The 22,228-nt window shown below is 39.8% G+C and overlaps 1 protein-coding gene and 1 pseudogene across 4 annotated transcripts in view; both read left to right on the plus strand.

Annotated features, from left to right (window-relative positions):
• The window catches only part of ASXL2 (additional sex combs like 2, transcriptional regulator), a 116,490-nt gene that overhangs the window by 12,188 nt on the left and 82,074 nt on the right, over positions 1 to 22,228 (plus strand). The window lies entirely within an intron of this gene.
• Positions 18,818 to 19,379, plus strand: LOC102190045 (annotated as a pseudogene). The gene has a single exon (XR_001296292.2). The product of XR_001296292.2 is annotated as a 60S ribosomal protein L23a pseudogene (transcript).

Raw genomic sequence — 22,228 nt, forward strand, 5'->3', positions numbered from 1 at the left:
TTTTGGCCATGAGTTCAAAGTCAGTGAGTCAGTAACATGTATTAAATAAGATGCCTCTAAACAGAATCACGTAAAACAAGGTTCAGTTCAGTCGCTCAGTCGTGTCCGACTCTTTGCGACCCCATGAATCGCAGCATGCCAGGCCTCCCTGTCCATCACCAGCTCCCGGAGTTCACCCAGACTCACGTCCATCAAGTCAGTGATGCCATCCAGCCGTCTCATCCTCTGTCATCCCCTTCTTCTCCTGCCCCCAATCCTAAGGTTACGTTGACAAAACTATGACCAGAGGCTTGTAGGAACTTTGTATTTCACTTAGGAGCAATGGATCAGTATTTGCTAATTTAACATTCATGGTGACTTCACAGAACATAACTATTGTGAATAATGAGAATGGACTGTGTATAGACCTGGTGTTATTTCTTCTTTAAATGTTTGATGGAATTAACCAGTGAAGCATTCTGGGGTCTAGAGATTTCCTTGGTGGGAGCATTTTCACTATGAATTCAATTTCTAGTATAATTATAGAGCTATTCAGATTTCTTGTGTAAGTTTTAGAAGTTTGCGGTTTTTCAGGAATTGGTCCATTTCATTTAAATTGTTGAGTTTATGTCTGTAGAGTTGTTGGTAGTATTCTCTTATTGTTTGCAGTCTGTAGTAATATATCCCCTCTTTATTCTTGATACTGGTTATTTGTCTTTTCCTTTTTTTTTTTTTTTTTGGGGGCTACAGATTTATCAATTTTTAAAAATCAATTGAAAGAACCAGCTTTTGGTTTCATTAATCTTTCTCTTTTTGTTTTCAGTCTCATTGATATTCATTATCTTTATTATTAGTAGCAGTCATTTTTCATACCCGGCCCGCCGTGCCCCACCACTACCCTCTGGTAACCACTAATCCTTCTGTGTCTTGGGTTTGCCTGTTCTGGACAGTCCATATAGATGGAGTCCTACAACATGTGGCTTTTTGTGTTTCTTTTTTTTCACTTTAGCATAATGTTTTCAAAGTTCATCCATATTATAGTGTGTATCCTTTTTTTGTGGCTGAATAATACTCCCTCATGGCTATACCACCTTTTATTTATCTGTTTATCAGTTGATGGATATCTGGATTGTTTATACTTCTGGCTATTATGAATAATGCTGTAGTGAATATTTTGTGTACAACAAATGTTTAATTCTTTCTGGTATGTAGGAGGTGAATTGCTAGGCCATATGTTAACTCTGTGTTTAACTTTTTGAGGAATTGAATTATTTGTCTTTTTGTTTTCTAAGAATTTGATTTCTAAGAATTCTTCATATACTGCGTCGGTTCAGTTGCTCAGTCGTGTCTGACTCTTTGCGACTCCATGGACTGCAGCATGCCAGGCTTCCCTGTCCTTGACTATCTCCCAGAGCTTGCTCAAACTCATGTCCATTGAGTGTCAGTGATGCCATCCAACCATCTCATCCTTTGTTGTCCCCTTCTCCTCCTGCCTTCAGTCTTTCCCAGCATCAGATGTCTTTCCTATGAGTTGGCTTTTAACATCAGGTGGCCAAAGTATTGGAGCTTCAGCATCAGTCCTTCCAATGAATATTCAGGATTGATTTCCTTTAGGATTGCCTGCTTTGGTCTCCTTTCAGTCCAAGGGACTCTTAAGAGTTTTCTCCAACACCAGGTTCAAAAGCATCAATTCTTCGGCACTCAGCCAGCCTTCTTTATGGTCAACTCTCACATCCATACATGATTACAGGAAAAAGCATAGCTTTGACTGCATACCTTATCAGACACACAATATTGTCTTTGTGGGTTCTTTCACCTTTTTTTAGAAATGGTCTTTAAACATATTTTAATCAATCACTTAATTAATTAGACTGCACTGGGTCCTGGTTACAGGACTTGGTTGCAGGATCTTTAGTTGTGGCACGTGAACTCTTCATTGGGGCATGTGGGATCTAGTTCCCTAACCAGGTTCCCTGCATTAGGAGCTCAGAGTCTTAGCCACTGACCCACCAGGAAAGGCCCTTTACTTTCTTGATATGTCCTTTAGCACAATTTTTTTTTTAAGTATTTTAACTTCAATTGCATTAATTTTTGACTGTGCTGGATCTTCATTGCTATGCAGGCTTTTCTGTAGTTGTGGCAAGCAGGGGCCGCTTTCCAGTTGCGGTGCGCTGGCTTCTTACCGCAGGGCTGCAGCTTCTGTTGTGGCTTCTGTTGTGAGGGCTTCTTCTGTTGTGGAGCACAGGCTCTAGGCACACAGGCTTCAGTAGTTGTGCGACGCAGGCTGTAGAGCACAGGCTCAGTAGCCGGGACTCATGGGCTTAGTTGCTCTGCAGCATGTGGGGTCTTTCCAGACCAGGGATCGAACCTGAGTCTCCTGCATTGACAGGTGGATTCTTTACCACTGAGCCATCAGAGAATCTCCTGGAAGCTGACCTTTGACCAAACATTTGAAAGAGATAAAGGAGCAAGCTTTGCAGATAATCAGGGAAGGAGCCCTCTACAGAGAGGGAGCAGTCGGTATGAGGACTCTGAGGCAGGAGTGTGCCATCTTGGTCTAGCAACTATGAGAAGGTCAGTGTAGCTGAAGTAATGTGACTGAGGAAGAGAGATGTAGGAGTTGAATCGGGAGGCAGCGTGTTCATTATTCGGGCTATACTCCCATTTCCTAGAATGCAGGGTAGATTTTCCTGTCTTCTTGTTCCAGTTTACCATCCAGCTCCACTCATACCAAATGTCCTCTGGAGTAATTTTGGATTGGCATTGGCCTGTGGAAGGTAACATCCTTCTCTGTGACAGGTGATGGCCAAGGTTTCAATAAAAAAAAAGTAAAGTCCTTCAGAGGCTTTCAGAAAATTATGACTTAAAAAAAAAAATTTTTAATACTGACATTATTCAGGATGTATCAGCTTCCTGGTTTTTTCAGTGTTCTTTATGCTTTATTTCTAGAGTAAATTACTTCTGTCTGTATTATGGCAACTAGGATCTGTATGTCTGTTGGATTAGGTATTGTTGAATTTGTTGTCTCAAATTCTCTTCTGACAGGATGGTGGTTTTACTGTTAAAATATTGAACACCTACCATGTATACAGTAGAAATAATGCTAACTAACTTACACTGAAACCTTTTAACAAATAGGCCAAAAAGAAAAGGAAAATAAGCTAACTTTACTAGGCAGTCGTGTATGTAAATTATAAATACAGCAATATAATAAAACAACACACCATGATTAATCAGAATTTATTCCAGGAATGAAATTTCCTTTTGTTATTAGGAAATTATTAATTCATCAAATTATTAGGTTAAAAATGAGAAACTGTATGTAGAAATGGTACTTGCCCAGCTCCCTAGGCAGGGATTTTATTTTCCCGACCCCCTGTATCTAGGTGGTGCCAAGAGACTGTTGTTGCAGGGAAATGTGAGCAGAAATAATGTGTCACTTCTGGGTCAAGGTATTTAAGAGCAGGGTGTGCCCACTGAATAGGAGTCAGGTGCACTGAACTGTTAATAATATGTTCACAGCTGAATAACTGTTTATAATGTAATAATAACTTGTATTGTGTTACGCTAATGAAATTTTGGGATTTGGTTATAGCACCTAGTGTTACCTCACAGGTATGAGCTACATGATTATCTCACTTGTTAAAAAAGGAGTTATTTAAATTTAGTGTCTGTTCAAAACCTTTTGATTATACGTACACAAGCCCAGGAAGGTAAACTTAATTAGAATTTCTTTCTGTCTATGGATGACTTAAATGTAACTGACTCTATGCTTGGCTTATTTAAATTTATTTTCCTTCTAAAACAGCAGTCTTGGGAATAGCGGAAATAAAACTCAGCATATTGTCCTTTAAAAAAAAAAAAGGACATACCAAAACTTCCATTACCTGACTGCTTTTGTTGTTGTGTTGTTGTTTGAGTTTGGGCAGAAAGATATTTTTATAACATAAAGAATATTTCAGCCTAGTAGCCAACATCACAATGATAGTGAAACACTGGAGATAAACGTATGGAAAAATGGAGAATACGACAAGAAAACTTGCTTTCATTATTTTATTTAACATTCTTGTAGTTGTTGTAGCCACTGTAGTTAGGCATGAAAAATAAATGAGTTGCAAACATTAAAAGAAGAAAAAAGTTGCTATTTGCAGATACTGCTGCTACTGCTGCTAAGTTGCTTTAGTCGTGTCCGACTCTGTGCGACCCCATAGACGGCAGCCCACCAGGCTCCCCCGTCCCTGGGACTCTCCAGGCAAGAACACTGGAGTGGGTTGCCATTTCCTTCTTCAGTGCATGAAAGTGAAAAGCGAAAGTGAGGTCGCTCAATCATGTCCGACTCTTCACAACCCCATGGTCTGTAGCCTACCAGGCTTTTCCGTCCATGGGATTTTCCAGGCAAGAGTACTGGAGTGGGATGCCATCGCCTTCTCCAATTTGCAGATACTATGACTGCTTATTCGGAGAAGGCAATGGCATCCCACTCCAGTACTCTTGCTTAGAAAATCCCATGGACGGAGGAGCCTGGTAGGCTGCAGTCCATGGGGTCGCTAAGAGTCAGACATGATTGAGCGACCTCACTTTCTCTTTTCACCTTCATGCACTGGAGAAGGAAATGGCAACCCACTCCAGTGTTCTTGCCTGGAGAATCCTAGGGACAGGGGAGCCTGGTGGGCTGACGTCTATGGGGTCGCACAGAGTCAGACACTACTGAAGTGACTTAGCAGTAGCAGCAGCAAGACTGTTTATTTATTAGAAATCCCCAAAGTATCAACTAAAAAAATCTAGGTAAGCGTTCAAAAGGATGATTGTTAAAGTAAATATATAAATAGAGTTCCTATATCCCAATAATTTGGCTTCCCAGGTGGCGCTAAGTGGTAAAGAACCTGGCTGGCAGTGCAGGAGATGAAAGGTGCTGTTTTGATCCCTGGGTCAACAAGATCCTCTGGAGAAGGAAATGGCAACCCACTCTAATATTCTTGCCTGGAGAATCCCTTGTACAGGGGAGCCTGGCAGGCTTCAGTTCACAGGCTTGCAAAGAGTCAGACACAACTGAAGTGTCTATGCATGTACACACAAAGCTGAATAAGGAATATATAGAATCTAGGTGAAGAAAATACAAAATCCTGGGAAAGGATAGAGAATAGACTTGAAAAATCGAAGAGAGTGAATTTGTACTTATATTGGAAGAGTCAATATAATAAAGAGATTTTAATTCTTGTCAAGTAAATTTATAAATTTAAAGCAGTTCTACTCTGACAAATCAAAACTCATCTGGGTTAGACTAAGAATATATTTGTTTTAAAGAAGTGTAGTGAGGCATAAATTATATTTCTAGAGATTAACGTGTATTGCAAAGATACAGTGAGTAAAGCAGGATGCCAGTGATGTGTAACTGGACAAGAATGATGCTGATGAATAGTATAGATGTAAAAGCCCATAGGCAGTCAGATATATCTAAGAATACAGTAAACAGGTAATGTTGAAATCTAATCATCTTGAGGAAAAAAAATATGTCTCTGCTTCATACCATACACGAAAACAAATTACAGGATTGATATCTATCAGTTCAGTTCAGTCGCTCAGTCGTGTCCGACTCTCTGCAACCCCATGAATTGCAGCACGCCAGGCCTCCCTGTCCATCACCAACTCCTGGAGTTCACTCAGACCCATGACCATTGAGGCAGTGATGCCATCCAGCCATCTCATCCTCTGTCGTCCCCTTCTCCTCCTGCCCCTAATCTCTCCCAGCATTAGAGTCTTTTTCCAATGAGTCAACTCTTCGCATCATGTGGCCAAAGTATTGGAGTTTCAGCTTTAGCATCATTCCTTCCAAAGAACACCCAGGACTGATCTCCTTTAGAATGGACTGGTTGGATCTCCTTGCAATCCATGGGACTCTCAAGAATCTTCTCCAACACCACAGTTCAAAAGCATCAATTCTTCGGTGCTCAGCTTTCTTCACAGTCCAACTCTCACATCCATACATGACTACTGGAAAAACCATAGCCTTGACTAGACGGACCTTTGTTGGCAAGTAATGTCTCTGCTTTTTAATATGCTATCTACATCTGTGTCTCACGGACTTTTGGACTGTGAGGGAGAGGGAGAGGGTGGGATGATTTGGGAGAGTGGCATTGAAACATGTATACTATCATGTAAGAAACGAAGCGCCAGTCTATGTTTGATACAAGATACAGGATGCTTGGTTGGGGCTGGTGCACGGGGTGATCCAGAGAGATGATATGGGGCGGGGGGTGGGAGGGGAATTCAGGATTGGGAGCTCGTATACACCCGTGGCGGATTCATGTCAATGTATGGCAAAACCAATACAGTATGGTAAAGTAAAATAAAGTTTAAAAAAAAAAAAAAAAGGCTATCTGTGTTGGTCATAACTTTCCTTCCAAGGAGTAAGCATCTTTAATTTCATGGCTGCAGTCACCATCTGCAGTGATTTTGGAGCCCCCCAAAATAAAGTCTGACACTGTTTCCACTGTTTCCCCATCTATTTCCCGTGAAGTGATGGGACCAGATGCCGTGATCTTAGTTTTCTGAATGTTGAGCTTTAAGCCAACTTTTTTACTCTCCTCTTTCACTTTCATCAAGAGGCTTTTTAGTTCCTCTTCACTTTCTGCCATGAGGGTGGTGTCATCTGCGTATCTGAGGTTATTGATATTTCTCCTGGCAATCTTGATTCCAGCTTGTGCTTCTTCCAGTCCAGCATTTCTCATGATGTACTCTGCATAGAAGTTAAATAAGCTTGGTGACAATATACAACCTTGACACACTCCTTTTCCTATTTGGAACCAGTCTGTTGTTCCATGTCCAGTTCTAACTGTTGCCTCCTGACCTGCATACAAGTTTCTCAAGAGGCAAGTCTGGTGGTCTGGTATTCCCATCTCTTTCAGAATTTTCTAGTTTGTTGTGATCCACACAGTCAAAGGCTTTGGCATAGTCAATAAAGCAGAAATAGATGTTTTTCTGGAACTCTCTTGCTTTTTCCATGATCCAGCGGATGTTGGCAATTTGATCTCTGGTTCCTCTGCCTTTTCTAAAACCAGCTTGAACATCTGGAAGTTCACGGTTCACATATTGCTGAAGCCTGGCTTGGAGAATTTTGAGCATTATTTTGCATATGAGATGAGTGCAATTGTGTGGTAGTTTGAGTATTCTTTGGCATTGCCTTTCTTTGGGAATGGAATGAAAACTGACCTGTTCCAGTCCTGTGGCCACTGCTGAGTTTTCCAAATTTGCTGGCATATTGAGTGCAGCACTTTCACAGCATCATCTTTCAGAATTTGAAATAGCTCAACTGTAATTCCAGCACCTCCACTAGCTTTGTTCATAATGATGCTTCCTAAGCCCCCTGGACTTCACATTCCAGGATGTCTGGCTCTAGGTGAGTGTGAATGATCACACCATCATGATTATCTTGGTCATGAAGATCTTTTTTGTACAGTTCTTCAGTGTATTCTTGCCACCTCTTCTTAATATCTTCTGCTTCTGTTAGGTCCATAGCATTTCTGTCCTTTATAGAGCCCATCTTTGCATGAAATGTTCCCTTGGTATCTCTAATTGTCTTGCAGAGATCTCTAGTCTTTCCCATTCTGTTGTTTTCCTCTATTTCTTTGCATTGATCGCTGGAGGAAGTCTTTCTTGTCTCTCCTTGCTATTCTTTGGAACTCTGCATTCAGATGCTTATGTTTCCCCTTTGCTTTTCGTGTCTCTTCTTTTCACAGCTATTTGTAAGACCTTCCCAGACAGCCATTTTGCCTTTTTGCATTTCTTTTCCGTGGGGGTGGTCTTGATCCCTGTCTCCTGTACAATGTCACATCTATAGGGCTGTATAAATGTATATGTATAGAGTACAAGTAATGGGTGCTTAAGGGTATAAAGAATTTACATATCTAACTCTCTTACCAGTAGGAAACAGTGATAATGGTTTCTAAGATAACTTTCTTCACATATGTGTAACACCCTCCTCCATAAGGAGTTAAATGACATTTACAATTTTGCAACTTGCATTTTTCAGTTGATAATGTCTAAATGTCTGTGCATATCTGCACATAGAGTGCTGCATTGTTCTTTTTCTTTACATTATTTCATTAAGAAAAAAATCAAAACACCCAGCAAATTGGAATGAATTTTACCCACTGTATACCTACCACCTAGATTCTAGCCACTAACATTATCTATCCACATTGCTCCTTTAAAAAATGTGGTAAAATGCATAGAAAACTTACCATTTTGATAGGTTTAAACTGTACACTGTTAAGCATATGCCTATTGTGCATAGACTGTAGAACTTTTTCATCTTGCAAAACTTAACTTACCAACACTCCCCTTCCCACAGTTCCAGACAAATGTGTGTGTGTTAGTTGCTCAATCTTGTCTGACTCTTTGTGACTCCATGGACTGTAGCCCACCAGGCTCCTCTCCTCCATGGAATTCTCCAGGCAAGAATACTGAGTGGGTGCCAATCCCTTCTCCAGGGGTTCTTCACTATTCTACTTTGAATTTCTTTGACTATCTTACCTCATATGGGGGCTTCCCTGGTGGCTCAGAGGATAAAGCATCTGCCTGCAATGCAGGAGACCCGGGTTCAATCCTTGGGTTGGGAAGATCCTTTGGAGAAGGAAATGGCAACCCACTCCAGTATTCTTGGCTGGAGAATCCCATGGACAGAGCAGCCTGGTGGGCTACAGTCCATAGGGTCGCAAAGAGTTGGACACGACTGAGCGACTTCACTCACTCACCTCATATGAATCCCATTTTAAGGCTGAGTAATTGCATTGTATGTGTATACCACATTTAAAAATCCATTCGGTTTGTTGATGGACAGTTGGTTTGTTTCCGCCTTTTACCTATTTTGTAATACTGCTGTGAACATGGGTATACACAGATCTCTTTGAGATCCTGCATTTGATTGTTTTGGATATATAACCAGAAGTGATATTGCCAGATCATAGAATAATTCTGTATTTAGTCTTTTGAGAGGAACCACCATACCATTTTCCATAGCAGCTGCACCATCTTACCCCTTACAATTCGACAGATATTTTCTCCCATTCTGAAGATTGCCTTTCAGTGTTGATTGTCTCCCTAGATGCAGAAGAGTTTTAAGTTTTGATGTCGTTCATCTTAACTATGTTCATTGGCTGTGCTCTTGATGGCCACATTGCTTTTCTTTGATGGTGGCATAGACGATTATTTGGCTGCTCAGCAATCTATTTTACTACTTACTGGAATTTAGGTAATTTTTAGCTTCATGATATTACAAACATGACTTTCTAGTAAATATTTTTGTACATATTTATGTACTTGTAAGAATATAATCTTCAAATTAATTTTTGTGTCTGAGAATTGTCAGGACAAAGGTGTAGCAGCCAAGCCTAGAGAGTGCCGTATTATTCTTGAAGAGTTGTTCCTTTTCACAGTGCCTCCTCCCTACACCCTGTCCCATGCTGAGCTTTCAGTCCTTTTCATCTTTGCCTATTTAGTGGGTGAAAAGAATATGGTTTTGATTTCAATTTCTATATTTAGATTTGTATGGCTGTGGTTGAACATCTTTTTAGGTATTCACTAACCACTTGTATTTCTGTTTCTGTAAGCTGTCTTAGTTGCCAGTCTTTTTTCTTTGAATTGGTGTTTTTCTCCTTGATTTATAATGCCTTTCTCTGTATGTGATATGTTTCCCAATTTTTTCAACTAGTTTTCCTTTCAGTTCAGTCCAGTCACTCAAGTCGTGTCTGACTCTTTGTGACCCCATGGACTGCAGCACACCAGGCTTCCCTGTCCATCACCAACTCCCGGAATTTACTCATGTTCATGTCCATTGAGTTGGTGATGCCATACAACCATCATCCTCTGTCGTCCCCTTCTCCTCCTGCCTTCCATCTCTCCCAGCATCAGAGGCTTTTCCAGTGAGTCAGTTCTTCACATCAGTTGGCCAAAGTAGAGTGTTATCCTCCCAGGGTCAGTCAGTGACCATGTTACAAACTAACGATGCTTCAGCATCAGTCCTTCCAATTGATGTTCAGGACTGATTTCCTTTAGGGTCGATTGGTTTGATCTCCTTGCAGTCCAAGGGACTCTCAAGAGTGTTCTCCAGCACCATAGTTCAAAAGCATCAATTCTTCGGTGCTCAGCTTTCTTTATGGTCCAACTCTCACATCCATACATGACCACTGGAAAAACCAAAGCTTTGATTAGATGGACCTTTGTTGGCAAAGTAATGTGTCTTCTTTTGAATACACTGTCTAGGTTGGTCATAGCTTTAGACTCTGCTTATAGGTTTGTGTGTGAGCTTGTGTGTGCATGTGTGTACAGGCAGTACCAAGTTTTTCATTTTATATAATGTAGGTCCATTTGGTAAGATCTTTTTCTCATATTGCTCTGGGTTTTGTGTCTTTCTTTGGAAAGCATACTTACCAAAAGCAGAATCCATAAAAGACAAGATTTTACCACATAAAAATGATAAAACCTTTCTGGATCAGAATAATACTTGCACATGATAGAAAATATGGGGAGGGTAAAAAGGAAAAAAGAAATTACCCTCAGTCCAGTGGCAGTTACCATTGATATTTCAGCTTAATTTTTTTTCCAGTTTTTTCCCCTACTTAACCTTGTTTCAGTTTGTGGAGAGTCATTGGTTGTAACTTGGTCACTGACCTTGGGGGGATAACACTTTACTCATTGATTTTGGAGGAAGGGAGGTCTGCCTCTTGTTTCTTGCTTGAACTCTAGCACAGTTCACTAGACCTCCTTTTGACTAGTAAGGAGTTAGGAAGGGCAGAAGCTAGAGCAGGGAGTGTTGGTGTTAGAAGGTCATCATGGTGAGAGTCAGACATCTATTTATATAAAAGTGACTACAAGTTACAATTTCTTTCTCTTCTGTTGTACAACTTTCCTTCACTATTTAGTAAAGTTCTCTTTTCATAGTATCTCTGGGTTTTTTTTCTTTTACACTGTGTAAAGGCAGAAAAAGGGTATTTTAATCCTTTGAACCAGAGCTTTATTTATTTATTTTGTTTTGTGTGTGTGTATGTGTGTGTTTTTGCTATACCTGGTGGCTTGCGGGATCTTAGTTCTCTGACCAGGGACTGAACCTGGGCTCTGGTAGTGAAAGCACCAAGTTCTTGCCATTGAACCGCTGGAGAATTTTATTATTTTAGTTTCTCTAACGTATGGTTTTATTGCATAACAATAAGAAAATGTTTGAACTCTTTGTGCATACTAAGTCACTTCGGTTGTGTCCAACTCTTTGTAACCCTTTGGACTGTAGCCCTCCAGGGTCTCTGTCCATGGAATTCTCCAGGCAACACTGGAGTGGGTTGCCATTTCCTCCTCCAGGGGGATCTTCCCAACCCAGAGATCCAACCTGATTCTCCTGCATTGGCAGGTGAGTTCTTTACCACTAGTGCCACCTGGGAAACCCTGAACTCTTTATGGTTTTTGTAATTAATGAGGTTTCCTAATAAATAAGCAATTTTTCTAACAATTCTGTTAGTGATTGGGAGAAAAAGAACTTTTGAAGAGTATGATATATCTTTGAATTCACCCTTACTGGCTTTGTTATTCATATACTTCTATTTCTGTCTTATAATCATAAATGAGAGCTGTAGTAGATGGAAGGTTGGGATAAGAGATGCACCCTTACTATAATTAGGATCTATGATCGCTATCCCAAGTCCATTTTTTAGTGAATGGTTTAGCCCACTTCATTTTATTGGACTTTTTTTGAAGGATGGCCTAACAGCCCTAGAATTTGGGACTGACTTTTTAGCTGAGATACAGTCCTTTTACTGAAATTCTTCTGTGATAGTAACACATTATATTTGCAGAGTGATAATACCCTCATTGGCTTCCTCCTCCGGTTCCTTCTTCTTTGTTGGCTGAACCTTGTATGAAATCTTGTTCCTCCAATGTGGACAAGAGTTGGGCAAATCAGAAACATAAACAAAGGAAAATTATACATCTTGAGCTGATAGAAGTGTTTTAAGGAAATGTTTCGATATGCAGGTCCTTTAATGTTTTGTTAGGGATTCATTATTTATTTTTGTGAACTGTGGACACTTTAATTTCCCCTTTTTCCCCCTTATTATCTGGCTAGCAGTGCGCCTTGTGGAAAGTTTAAAAACAAAAGTGTAAAGAGACATATTCTTAGTCGTTTCAGGGTCAGAGTTCCCCTTTGGAATTTAATGAAAGCTGTGGTTCTTCTCTACAGAAAAAGATACAGACACTAGATACTATACAAGACTCCACAGGAGTTCATGCAACCCTGAGGCCAGTTTGTGTTCCATGGGCCTAGACTGTAAGTTAACAACTCTGATCTAAGATAATGCCATCAACATTTTGACATTAGCTGAAATCTTATGTTGTAACCAGTTTTGCTTGTGGTTTTTGTATATCATAAGCATTTCCTAATCATCAAAAGCTCTGGTTAAAGAAATCTTTAATGACGACATACCATTGTTTTCAATGTAGAAATAATTTATTGATTTCCTCCCTGGTGGCTCAGTCAGTAAAGAACCTGCCTGTATTGCAGGAGACCTGGTTCAGTCTCTGGGATAGGAAGATCCCCTGAAGGAGGAAATGGCAACCCACTCCAGTATTCTTGCCTGGAGAATTTCATGGATGGAGGAGTCTGGTGGGCTGCAGTCAGGGATCACAGAGTGGGACATGACTGAGTGACTAACACTTTCACTATGTTTCAAGTATTGTCTAATTGGAGGGTCGTAAAGATAAAACGGCTTTTGGTTTCTGCTTTGCTCTTGAACTAAAGATCTCTTTATGAGGAGAGTTAAATTGATTTACTTTATTATCTTAATGTTGGAAATTAAGATGGTTTATTTTTACCATTGTTACAAATAGTACTACAAGGATCACCTTTGTGCCTAGCTCTCCTGTATATTTCTGTTACGTTGCTTTTGTAATTGTTAGAAGAAAAGTTGCTGGGTAAGAGGATGTCAGTCTTTGGAAGGCCCTTAAAGTTTCATGTTCACTAAATTGCTTTCCAGAAAGGTATGTCAGTTTACTTTCTCAGGTATGTAGTGTGTTAGTGCCTTTCTTACTTAACCCTTGAAGGATTGAATATTACCAGTTTTGGAAATTTTTGCCCTTTTGTTAGATGACAGATAAGCTTTCAGACATAGAAAGGAGTAGGGAAGTTATGTCAGGTACAGGGAGTGGCAGTGTGAGAGGTGGGACGTCAGCATTGTGAGTGTTAAAGGACATTGTGAGACTCTGTTACAGTTTATTTCTTACACAGCTAGCACTCCGTATTAAACCCAGTCTTGTTACCAGTTTCTCAAGATAGAGGCTGACGGCAGTCTCTAAAAATGACTTAATACAGGGTGGTTAACAGACCTTTAAGCTGTAGTCTGTGTGACAGCAGCAGGTTCTAAGACCATATATTCATTTCCCTCCAATTCCATCTATTCTGGATTTCCTTCACCCTTGGCCAGACTTCAGCTAATCTGAGATCTTTGCCTGGTAGTGTGACCCGGACTATCGTTTCTGAAGGGGCTGAACCCCTGTTTGCTTTTCTTTTATCATGCCTTTGCCTTATGCTGCTGTTGCCTGTTATTACCACTCTTGTATGCATTGAAAACCACCTAACTAGTAATGTTAGTTACCCCAACATTATAACTCCTTTTTTTTTTGCCTCCTAGTCCATCAGCATGACGAACCCAAAGTGACTGACAGTTGTTAACTTCAGATTCAAAGTCCTCTGAATAAAAATGTTGCCCCGTGGGAATAAAGATCTCTGATTTTAGTAGAGCCTAAAGTTGCAGGAATGGGAAACAGCTTCTTTTTTTTGCTTACTAGGGTTCTAGGAACAATCCTATTTCTGTTCGTACCCCTGGATTGTACTTTTAGGATGCACTTCCTGCAGTGTACCCTAAAAGGCTTATTGCTTCTTGATCATATAGCATATGTGATATGAGTGCTCAGTGCTGGTGGTTAACTTTTCCTCATTGTAAGCACGAGTCTTGTGGTCTGAGGTAGTCTTATACCACATGTTGTTGCAACTAGGTACTTTTGGATAATGGTGCTGGCTGAGGCACTGAAGGCGGAGAGGGCAGACTTATCAGAATCATTGTCAGTGCCAGTGAGGGCAAATTGCTGCCTTTTGAGGGTGGAGGATGCCCAGTGTTGTCGAGTTGCCATCCAGTGCTTAGCTCATCTCTTGAGTGGTTGTACCAAATTGGAGGCTCAGGGTTTGCCTTTGCTGATGACTAGTTTTGGATACCCAGCAGCAGCAGAAGCTAAGCTATGTCAGTTTTGAGAGAAGGCGGCTATACTGACTCCCCAGCAGCTGGTTTGGAATTGCTAACTCTGGTAAGAATGCTTACTCCCCTGCTTTTTTGAGCTGGGCTGCTGTGCTGCTGTTTGGGCTCCCTTGGGGTAAGAGAAGTTCCTGAGGCAGAGAAGTGGAGAGACTCATGGAACCTTGAGATAGGCCACTATCAGCATGAAGTGGAATGGACAGTCAGTGTTAAGTGGGAACTGCCTACAGCAAATGAGGCCGAGTTCATCCGTGGGCTGAGGAGATGTGATACAGGGCAGCAGTTGTTTCTGCCGGATACTAACGCAAAAGAAGGGAAGCAGTTACCTAGTCCATCACTAGGAGACTGGTTAAATAAGTTGTGGTATATCCACACAATGGAATATAATGCAGCTGTAAAAAAAAATGCTTTCTATATACCATAAGGACCTTCAGGATATATTAAATGAAAAAGGTCATGTATTGAATATTGTATATAACTTGCTGCCTTTTGTTTGTAAAAGTGAGAAAATTTTTTTTGCTTATTTATGGTTGCTTTGATGCTAGTAAGTATCTGAGGAGGAGGGGATGGGTGAGAATGGGAGGGAGATGGGACATGGGGGAGGAACTAGGAAAGAATGGGAAAGAAGGGAAGATGAGAGATGAAACATTTTCCTTAATGCTTGCTTAAAAAATGTTACCTGGTTTTTGTTTGTTTTGTAAGTGAAACCTCTTATAAATGATGAAATATTTATCATTAGTTTGAATTTTATTTTCCATGTGACTTTATAAACTAAAACTTCTCATGGCCTTTGAACTAATCAAATACATATTAAATATTCCTATGCCTGGCAACTGGTCACTCAGTTCTCAGCTTGAATGTTGGGTGGTCATTGAGCCTGACTACTCAGCTCTCTTTCTTCCCATTAAAATTGTCTCATTAAACTCGTCACCCTGTTTTATTTTATTGCACTTAACTACTGTCTGAAAAATTTTTTAAAAACTTATTGTACTTATCACTTTTATTTTGTTCATTGTATTTATCACTATCTGAAACAAATATTTTTTTGCTTACGTATTTACTGTGTGTTTCTACCATTAGAATGCTAACTTCTGGGGACTTCCTGGTGGCCCAGTGGTTAAAACTCCATGCTTGCAATACTGAGCATGGGTTTGATCCCTGGTCAGGAAACTAAAGTTCCTGTATGCCACATGACCAACCCCCCCTCCCTGCCCCCACCCCCCCCCTCGCAAAAAAAAAGGAATACTAACTTCCTTAAAAGCAAGGACTTGCTGTATATTGTCCAACATTTTTTGGCATCCCATTTTTATTTTTGTGTATACATGGATGTGATATCTTTTCCCCTAAAGATTTATTTACTTATCAAGCAGAGAACTTATATCCTTTCTTCTCACTTGCCCTGCCTACCATCCCCAACCCTCTTTATTGGGTATCACTTCACTGCCTCTTGTTTTGATCATTTAGGGATTAAAACAGTCTCATTTTCAGGAATGAGTAAGTTGAGTTCTCTGGTTACTTGTCTAAAGACCACCCTAATCAAGGTATAAAATATTTCTATTCATTTCCCCTTTGTGGATTTGACAAAGCTTGTTAGTCGATACTTAAGTGTTTTACTATTTTGTAGTTTACTCTGCATTTGAAATACTGCATAATTTTTATAGGAAGAGTTAATGTTCTTTACCTTTGTTTCCATAGTTCTTTATGGATGTTATCAGTGTTTCTTCTCTTGTATTGTAAATGTCCATCTCTCTCTTCCCGTACTCAGTCCCTACCCTAGCTGTGAATTACAGGGCTTGTTTCTTACTCATCTTTGTATCTCCAGTTTTTGGCACTTAAGAAGCACTTAGTAAATGTTTGCTAAGAGTTAGTTTTAGGAGTAGTGTGGATGTATAACTGATTGAGAGACTGTATAGCTTAATGCTTAAGAGCAAGGAAACTTGTCTTCCATCACTTGTTAGCTAATGTGACCTTGGGCAGGTTACTTATTTTCTGTGTGTCTTAGTTTTCACATCTGAAAAGAATGCCATAATGGCTGTCTACCTCATAGGTTTGCTGTAAAGATTAAGTGAGCTAATCTTAATCAGTACCTAGCACTCAAATGCTAGATTAGTATTAACTGTTAATGCTTCAGAGTTTTGGGAGAATTAGGTGGGGTTTTTTTTTTTTTTTTGCTTGAACCAGGGAGTGTGCATAACATTCTTGAATAATAAGAAGAATCTAAGCCAGAAGATCAGAATGACTTGATAGAGCTGTTCAGAATTGAGGGACCTTTCAGCTAAGGCTATGCCCCTGGTTAGAAAGCCAGCCTCTGAAATCTCTGGATAGCCATAGCTACTATTCTGTACAGATATGAATTTAAATATTCTCAGCCCAGTCTTTTCATGCTGTTCATGGTTGGATGAACATACTGAGGTGGTTGGATGGCATCATCAACGCATTGAACATGAGTCTGAGTAAACTCCCGGAGATAGTGAAGGACAGGGACGCTTGGTGTGCTGCAGTTCATGGGGTCTCAGCGAGTTGGACATGACTGAACAGCAGCAGCCCATTCTTCCATTCAAGTTTCTGCTCCTGAATCTACAAACGTATTTGCTTTTGCACTCACCTTTCATCTTTCTTTCTTGTTAAAAACAAACAAAAAACTCACTTTTTTACTTTTATCTAAAGCCAGTCTTGTCACCTGTGTTCCTAATTCCAACAGTCAGCCATCACATATTTTAGTCCTGTCCTAGGAACTAAGAGGTACTAGATGAACAAGACAGGTAGTCGCAGCCCTTGTGAAGCCTAAACCAGTGGGCAAGACAGATGATTTAAGATGCAGTTATAATAAATACAGTGTGATAAACACTGCAGGTGTGTATAGAGTTCTGCTGTAGGATCGTAAATATTTTTGGAAGCCATGGGAGGATGAAAATGTCCAAGGAGAGTAGAAACTGGGGATAAGAGAATTTTGAGAAAGATCAACTTTGTGGAAAATGAAAAGTTGCTAGTGGAGAGATAGGAGGGAAGCAAGGAGAGTCTGGTGTCACAGAAGCTGAACAGAGGAGTGCATCTCAGGACAGTGATCAACAGGTACTGCTCAGTAGGCAGGTACGATGTTTGGCCCTGTCAGTTATTCCTTCTGCCTTAATTCCATGTTTCCATATTGTCTGTGCAGCTCATGAACTCATAATGTTTGTAGAGTGAGTTCGGTGGGTGAGGAATACTGCATCCTCTGACTTCATTTGTTTCTGAGTGTCACACTGTAAACAGTACAGGTTTGGAAAAAGAGAAATTTGTTAAACTCTTTGAAGCAATTTGCCTCTCAAATTGGCATGGGAAGAATTGGTATGGCTAAGGGATACCTCTGTTTCCTTATTTATCCCATTCAGTGGAACTCGTTCAGGTCCATTTGACAAAACAGTTATTCCTTGATTCCATGTCTTCCTTCACTGTTTAAGAAGAGTTGCTTTAACTTCTTGTTGCTACTCCTGGACCTCCCATTCAGTGCTAACCCTCCTCAAGCTTGATTTCTTCCCTCGTGATTAAATGGAATCTGAACTGGTAAAGCTAAGAACTTCTTGTTGCTAAATACAGAAGACTTTGAAGTTGCCGTCTCAACCTCTAGGGGGGGTTTGACATTGCTGATCACTTTATCCTTTTTAAAATGCTTCTGTCTTTTCTGAGGCAATGTATTCTGTATTCCTTCCTATTTGTTTGGCTACTCCTTTGTTTATTTGCTAGTTTTTCTTCTCTGACCCTTTAACATTGGCATATTTGTTCCCTAGGATAAACTCTTACACTTCTCATTCTGCATGTTTCCTGGTGGACTTGATTCACTACTGTGACATTAAATTAAAGCTTTTGGACAGTGAATAAGCCGCAGGGCATTGATGTAAATCTGTAAAGATTAGCATGTTTTCATGTGTATATTTTAAATTTAAAGTAAAAATTTCTAGATTACACAAATTTCAGGCTCTACATATCTGCTCCTATTTGTAATGAACTCAGAAATGCAGCGGTAATTGAAATACTGCTTTTAATTAGGTGAGAATCAAACCTAAATTTAGGACCTGTTTATATAATTCTTGAATATTGAAAAGTATGAATTTTATATCCTTGTATTAGCTGGATGTGAGAATCTGCAAGTAAAGAAGTAGGTGGACTAAGTATGCTTTAAAAAACATTTATTTTATACTTTAATTCTGTGTAGTGTTGATTTTAATTCTTCTCAACAGTTATTCAGTTTGTTATAAAATAGTTTCTAAAAATTATTTTGTAAGTTCATGAACAGTTCCAATGGAATGATTTTTTATTTGATAAACACTGCCCTCCTGTGGTTAAAGTAAACTAAGTGTTTTGTGAAACAAGCAGTCTTTCCAATTAAAATTAATTCATGGTAAAATAATGTAATAGTAATAGCTCTACAGTAATAGTATTGTAGTGATAATGTAATGGAGTATGGTATTTTTGCTAACAAATAGATGTGGGTGTTTTATTTTCCTCTTCATTTCTCCTGTTTGGGTTTCTCTGGTGTGTCTGTACATTTTTCTGTTTATGTACATTTTCTTATTAAAAATTAAGGGAATTAAAACCCTTTTCATGAAGATGGCGCCGAAGGCGAAGAAGGAAGCCCCTGCCCCTCCTAAAGCTGAAGCCAAAGCAAAAGCTTTGAAGGCCAAGAAAGCAGTGTTGAAAGGTGTCCACAGCCACAAGAAAAAGAAGATCCGGACGTCACCCACCTTCCGGCGGCCCAAAATGCTGCGGCTCAGGAGGCAGCCCAAATATCCTCGGAAGAGCGCCCCTAGGAGAAACAAACTTGACCACTATGCTATCATCAAATTCCCCCTCACCACCGAGTCAGCCATGAAGAAAATAGAAGACAACAACACACTGGTGTTCATTGTGGATGTCAAGGCCAACAAACACCAAATCAAACAGGCTGTGAAGAAGCTCTATGACATTGACGTGGCCAAGGTCAATACTCTGATCAGGCCTGATGGAGAGAAGAAGGCATATGTTCGACTGGCTCCTGACTATGATGCTTTGGATGTTGCCAACAAAATTGGGATCATCTAAACTGAGTCCAGCTGGCTAATTTCAAATATAAAAGTTTTCACTATAAAAAAAAAATTAAGGGAATTAAAAGAGTTAAATGCAAATGGAAAGATTGAAAAATATTAAGCTATTGAAGGGAGAATAAACATAGATGTGCTAAAAGAAATCAAAAAAAAAGACTAATGAGCTATGATATGTGAAACCAATAAAAGCCTCCATGGAAAAACAACAGTAATGAAAAGATGAAGAATAAACTGGAAAAAGTATTTGCAGTAAATGTGACAATAGAAGTTTTAATATATTTGATATGAAAATGAGAGCTCATACAAATGTATATGCACGAGGGATAGTGGTTATGAATAACCAGTTTACAGGTTAAATGAGAAAATACAGTAATTAAAGTGTAAAATATATTAAAATTCATAATGGCATTACATAAAATTGTATTCATAATGTTCCTAATGGTATGTCAAAGAAAAAAGCCATACTCACTAGTCACCTTTGGCATATACTAGAAAAACTAGCTAATTATTCTGATAATAAATAGAAGGATAGATTCAAATAATTATCCTGCTTTTTTCTATATGAATTGTCCTCCTGAGTCATCTTGACATCTCAGAAAAGTGACCATAGCTATCCTGTGTGTTCTCATGTGTGTGTGTGGTAGGGGTGGGGTGGGGGTGGGAGAGTAAACAACACTGTGATGTTCTTTTGGTAAAATAAACCCTGGATCTGTGCAACCCTCTAGGTAATTCTAACTTTCAGGAAATACGTTCAGAGTACATACAGTTAGCAAAATACAGAATGTGGGAAATTATAGTTTTCTTGTTTGTTTGTTTGTTTGTTTGTTTTTCAGTAAATGGAAGATAAAAAGGGAGAAATCCATAGATTAAAAGAGACTTTCAGATATGTGTTAACAAAATGTGGTATGCATGGGTCTTCTTTGTATACTGGTTTGAACAAACTGTCAAAAAAACATAGTTTTCTCTTACCCATGAAAACTGAGGACATTGTCTAAATAATTTGATAATTGAGGAACTATAGAGTTCCAGAAAAACATCTAATTCTGCTATTAACTATGCCAAAGCCTTTGACTGTGTGGATCACAACAAACTGTGGAAAATTCTGAAAGAGATGGGAATACCAGACCACCCAACCTGCCTCTTGAGAAATCTGTATGCAGGTCAGGAAGCAACAGTTAGAACTGGACATGGAACGACAGACTGGTTCCAAATAGGAAAAGGAGTACGTCAAGGCTGTATATTGTCACCCTGCTTATTTAACTTCTATGCAGAGTACATCATGAGAAACGCTGGACTGGAAGAAACACAAGCTGGAATCAAGATTGCCGGGAGAAATATCAATAACCTCAGATATGCAGATGACACCACCCTTATGGCAGAAAGTGAAGAGAAACTAAAAAGCCTCTTGCTGAAAGTGAAAGAGGAGAGTGAAAAAGTTGGCTTAAAGCTCAACATTCAGAAAACGAAGATCATGGCATCCGGTCCCATCACTTCATGGGAAATAGATGTGGAAACAGTGTCAGACTTTATTTTTTTTGGGCTCCAAAATCACTGCAGATGGTGACTGCAGCCATGAAATTAAAAGACACTTACTCCTTGGAAGAAAAGTTATGACCAACCTAGATAGTATATTCAAAAGCAGAGACATTACTTTGCTGACTAAGGTCCGTCTAGTCAAGGCTATGGTTTTTCCTGTGGTCATGTATGGATGTGAGAGTTGGACTGTGAAGAAAGCTGAGTGCCGAAGAATTGATGCGTTTTGAACTGTGGTGTTGGAGAAGACTCTTGAGGGTCCCTTGGAGTGCAAGGAGATCCAACCAGTCCATTCTAAAGGAGATCAACCCTGGGATTTCTTTGGAAGGAATAATGCTAAAGCTGAAGCTCCAGTAGTTTGGCCACCTCATGCGAAGAGTTGACTCATTGGAAAAGACTGATGCTGGGAGAGATTGGGGGCAGGAGGAGAAGGGGACGACAGAGGATGAGATGGCTGGATGGCATCACGGACTCGATGGACGTGAATCTGAGTGAACCCCGGGAGTTGGTGATGGACAGGGAGGCCTGGCGTGCTGTGATTCATGGGGTCACAAAGAGTTGGACACGACTGAGCGACTGAACTGAACTGATAGTTACATTCTGAGGAGTAATGTGGTATTTTTATTTTAAAAAATAGTCCTTATCCTTTTTAAGAGATCTGTAATAAGTATTTATGGATGAAATGTTGAGATTTGTTTTCAGGATAATCCACTTTGTATGCTTCCCACCTACATACAAGGATCCACCTGCAATGAAGGAGACCCTGGTTTGATTCCTGGGTTGGGAAGATCATTGGAGAAGGGATAGGCTACTCCCTCCGGTATTCTTGGTCTTGGCTGCAGGTATGGATGAAACAAAATAAGCCATGTGTTGACAATTGTTGATTGTAGTGTTCTCTCTGAATTTGTGTATGTTTTAAAATGGTCATACTTAAAAGTTAATGAAGTGAAGTGCTTGCATACTCAGTCGTGTCCAACTTTACAACCCCCGTGGACTGTAGCCCACCAGGCTCCTTGTCCATGGAATTTTCCAGGCAAGAATACTGGAGTGGTGCCATTTTCCTACTCCAGAGGATCTTCCCACCCCAGGGATGGAACCTGCATCTCTTGCGTGTCTTATGCACTGGCAAGCAGATTCTTTACCAACAGTGCCGCTGGGAAGACCCCCAACTCCCCCCTCCAAGAAAAGTTAATAGAGTGCTTGTATTTAATTTATCAATATTTCTTTTTTTCCCTCAGATTAAGTGATATATAGTTCTAAATATTGAGAAAATTTAGCATAAATTTATAAATTAAGATTAGTTTAAAATGCCTAGTGTGTAAAGGTATTGGTCATAAACTTTTATTTTTTTAAAGGAAAGTAAACATC

This window comes from Capra hircus, chromosome 11 (assembly GCF_001704415.2).
Source record: "Capra hircus breed San Clemente chromosome 11, ASM170441v1, whole genome shotgun sequence".
NCBI classification, from domain to species: domain Eukaryota; kingdom Metazoa; phylum Chordata; class Mammalia; order Artiodactyla; family Bovidae; genus Capra; species Capra hircus.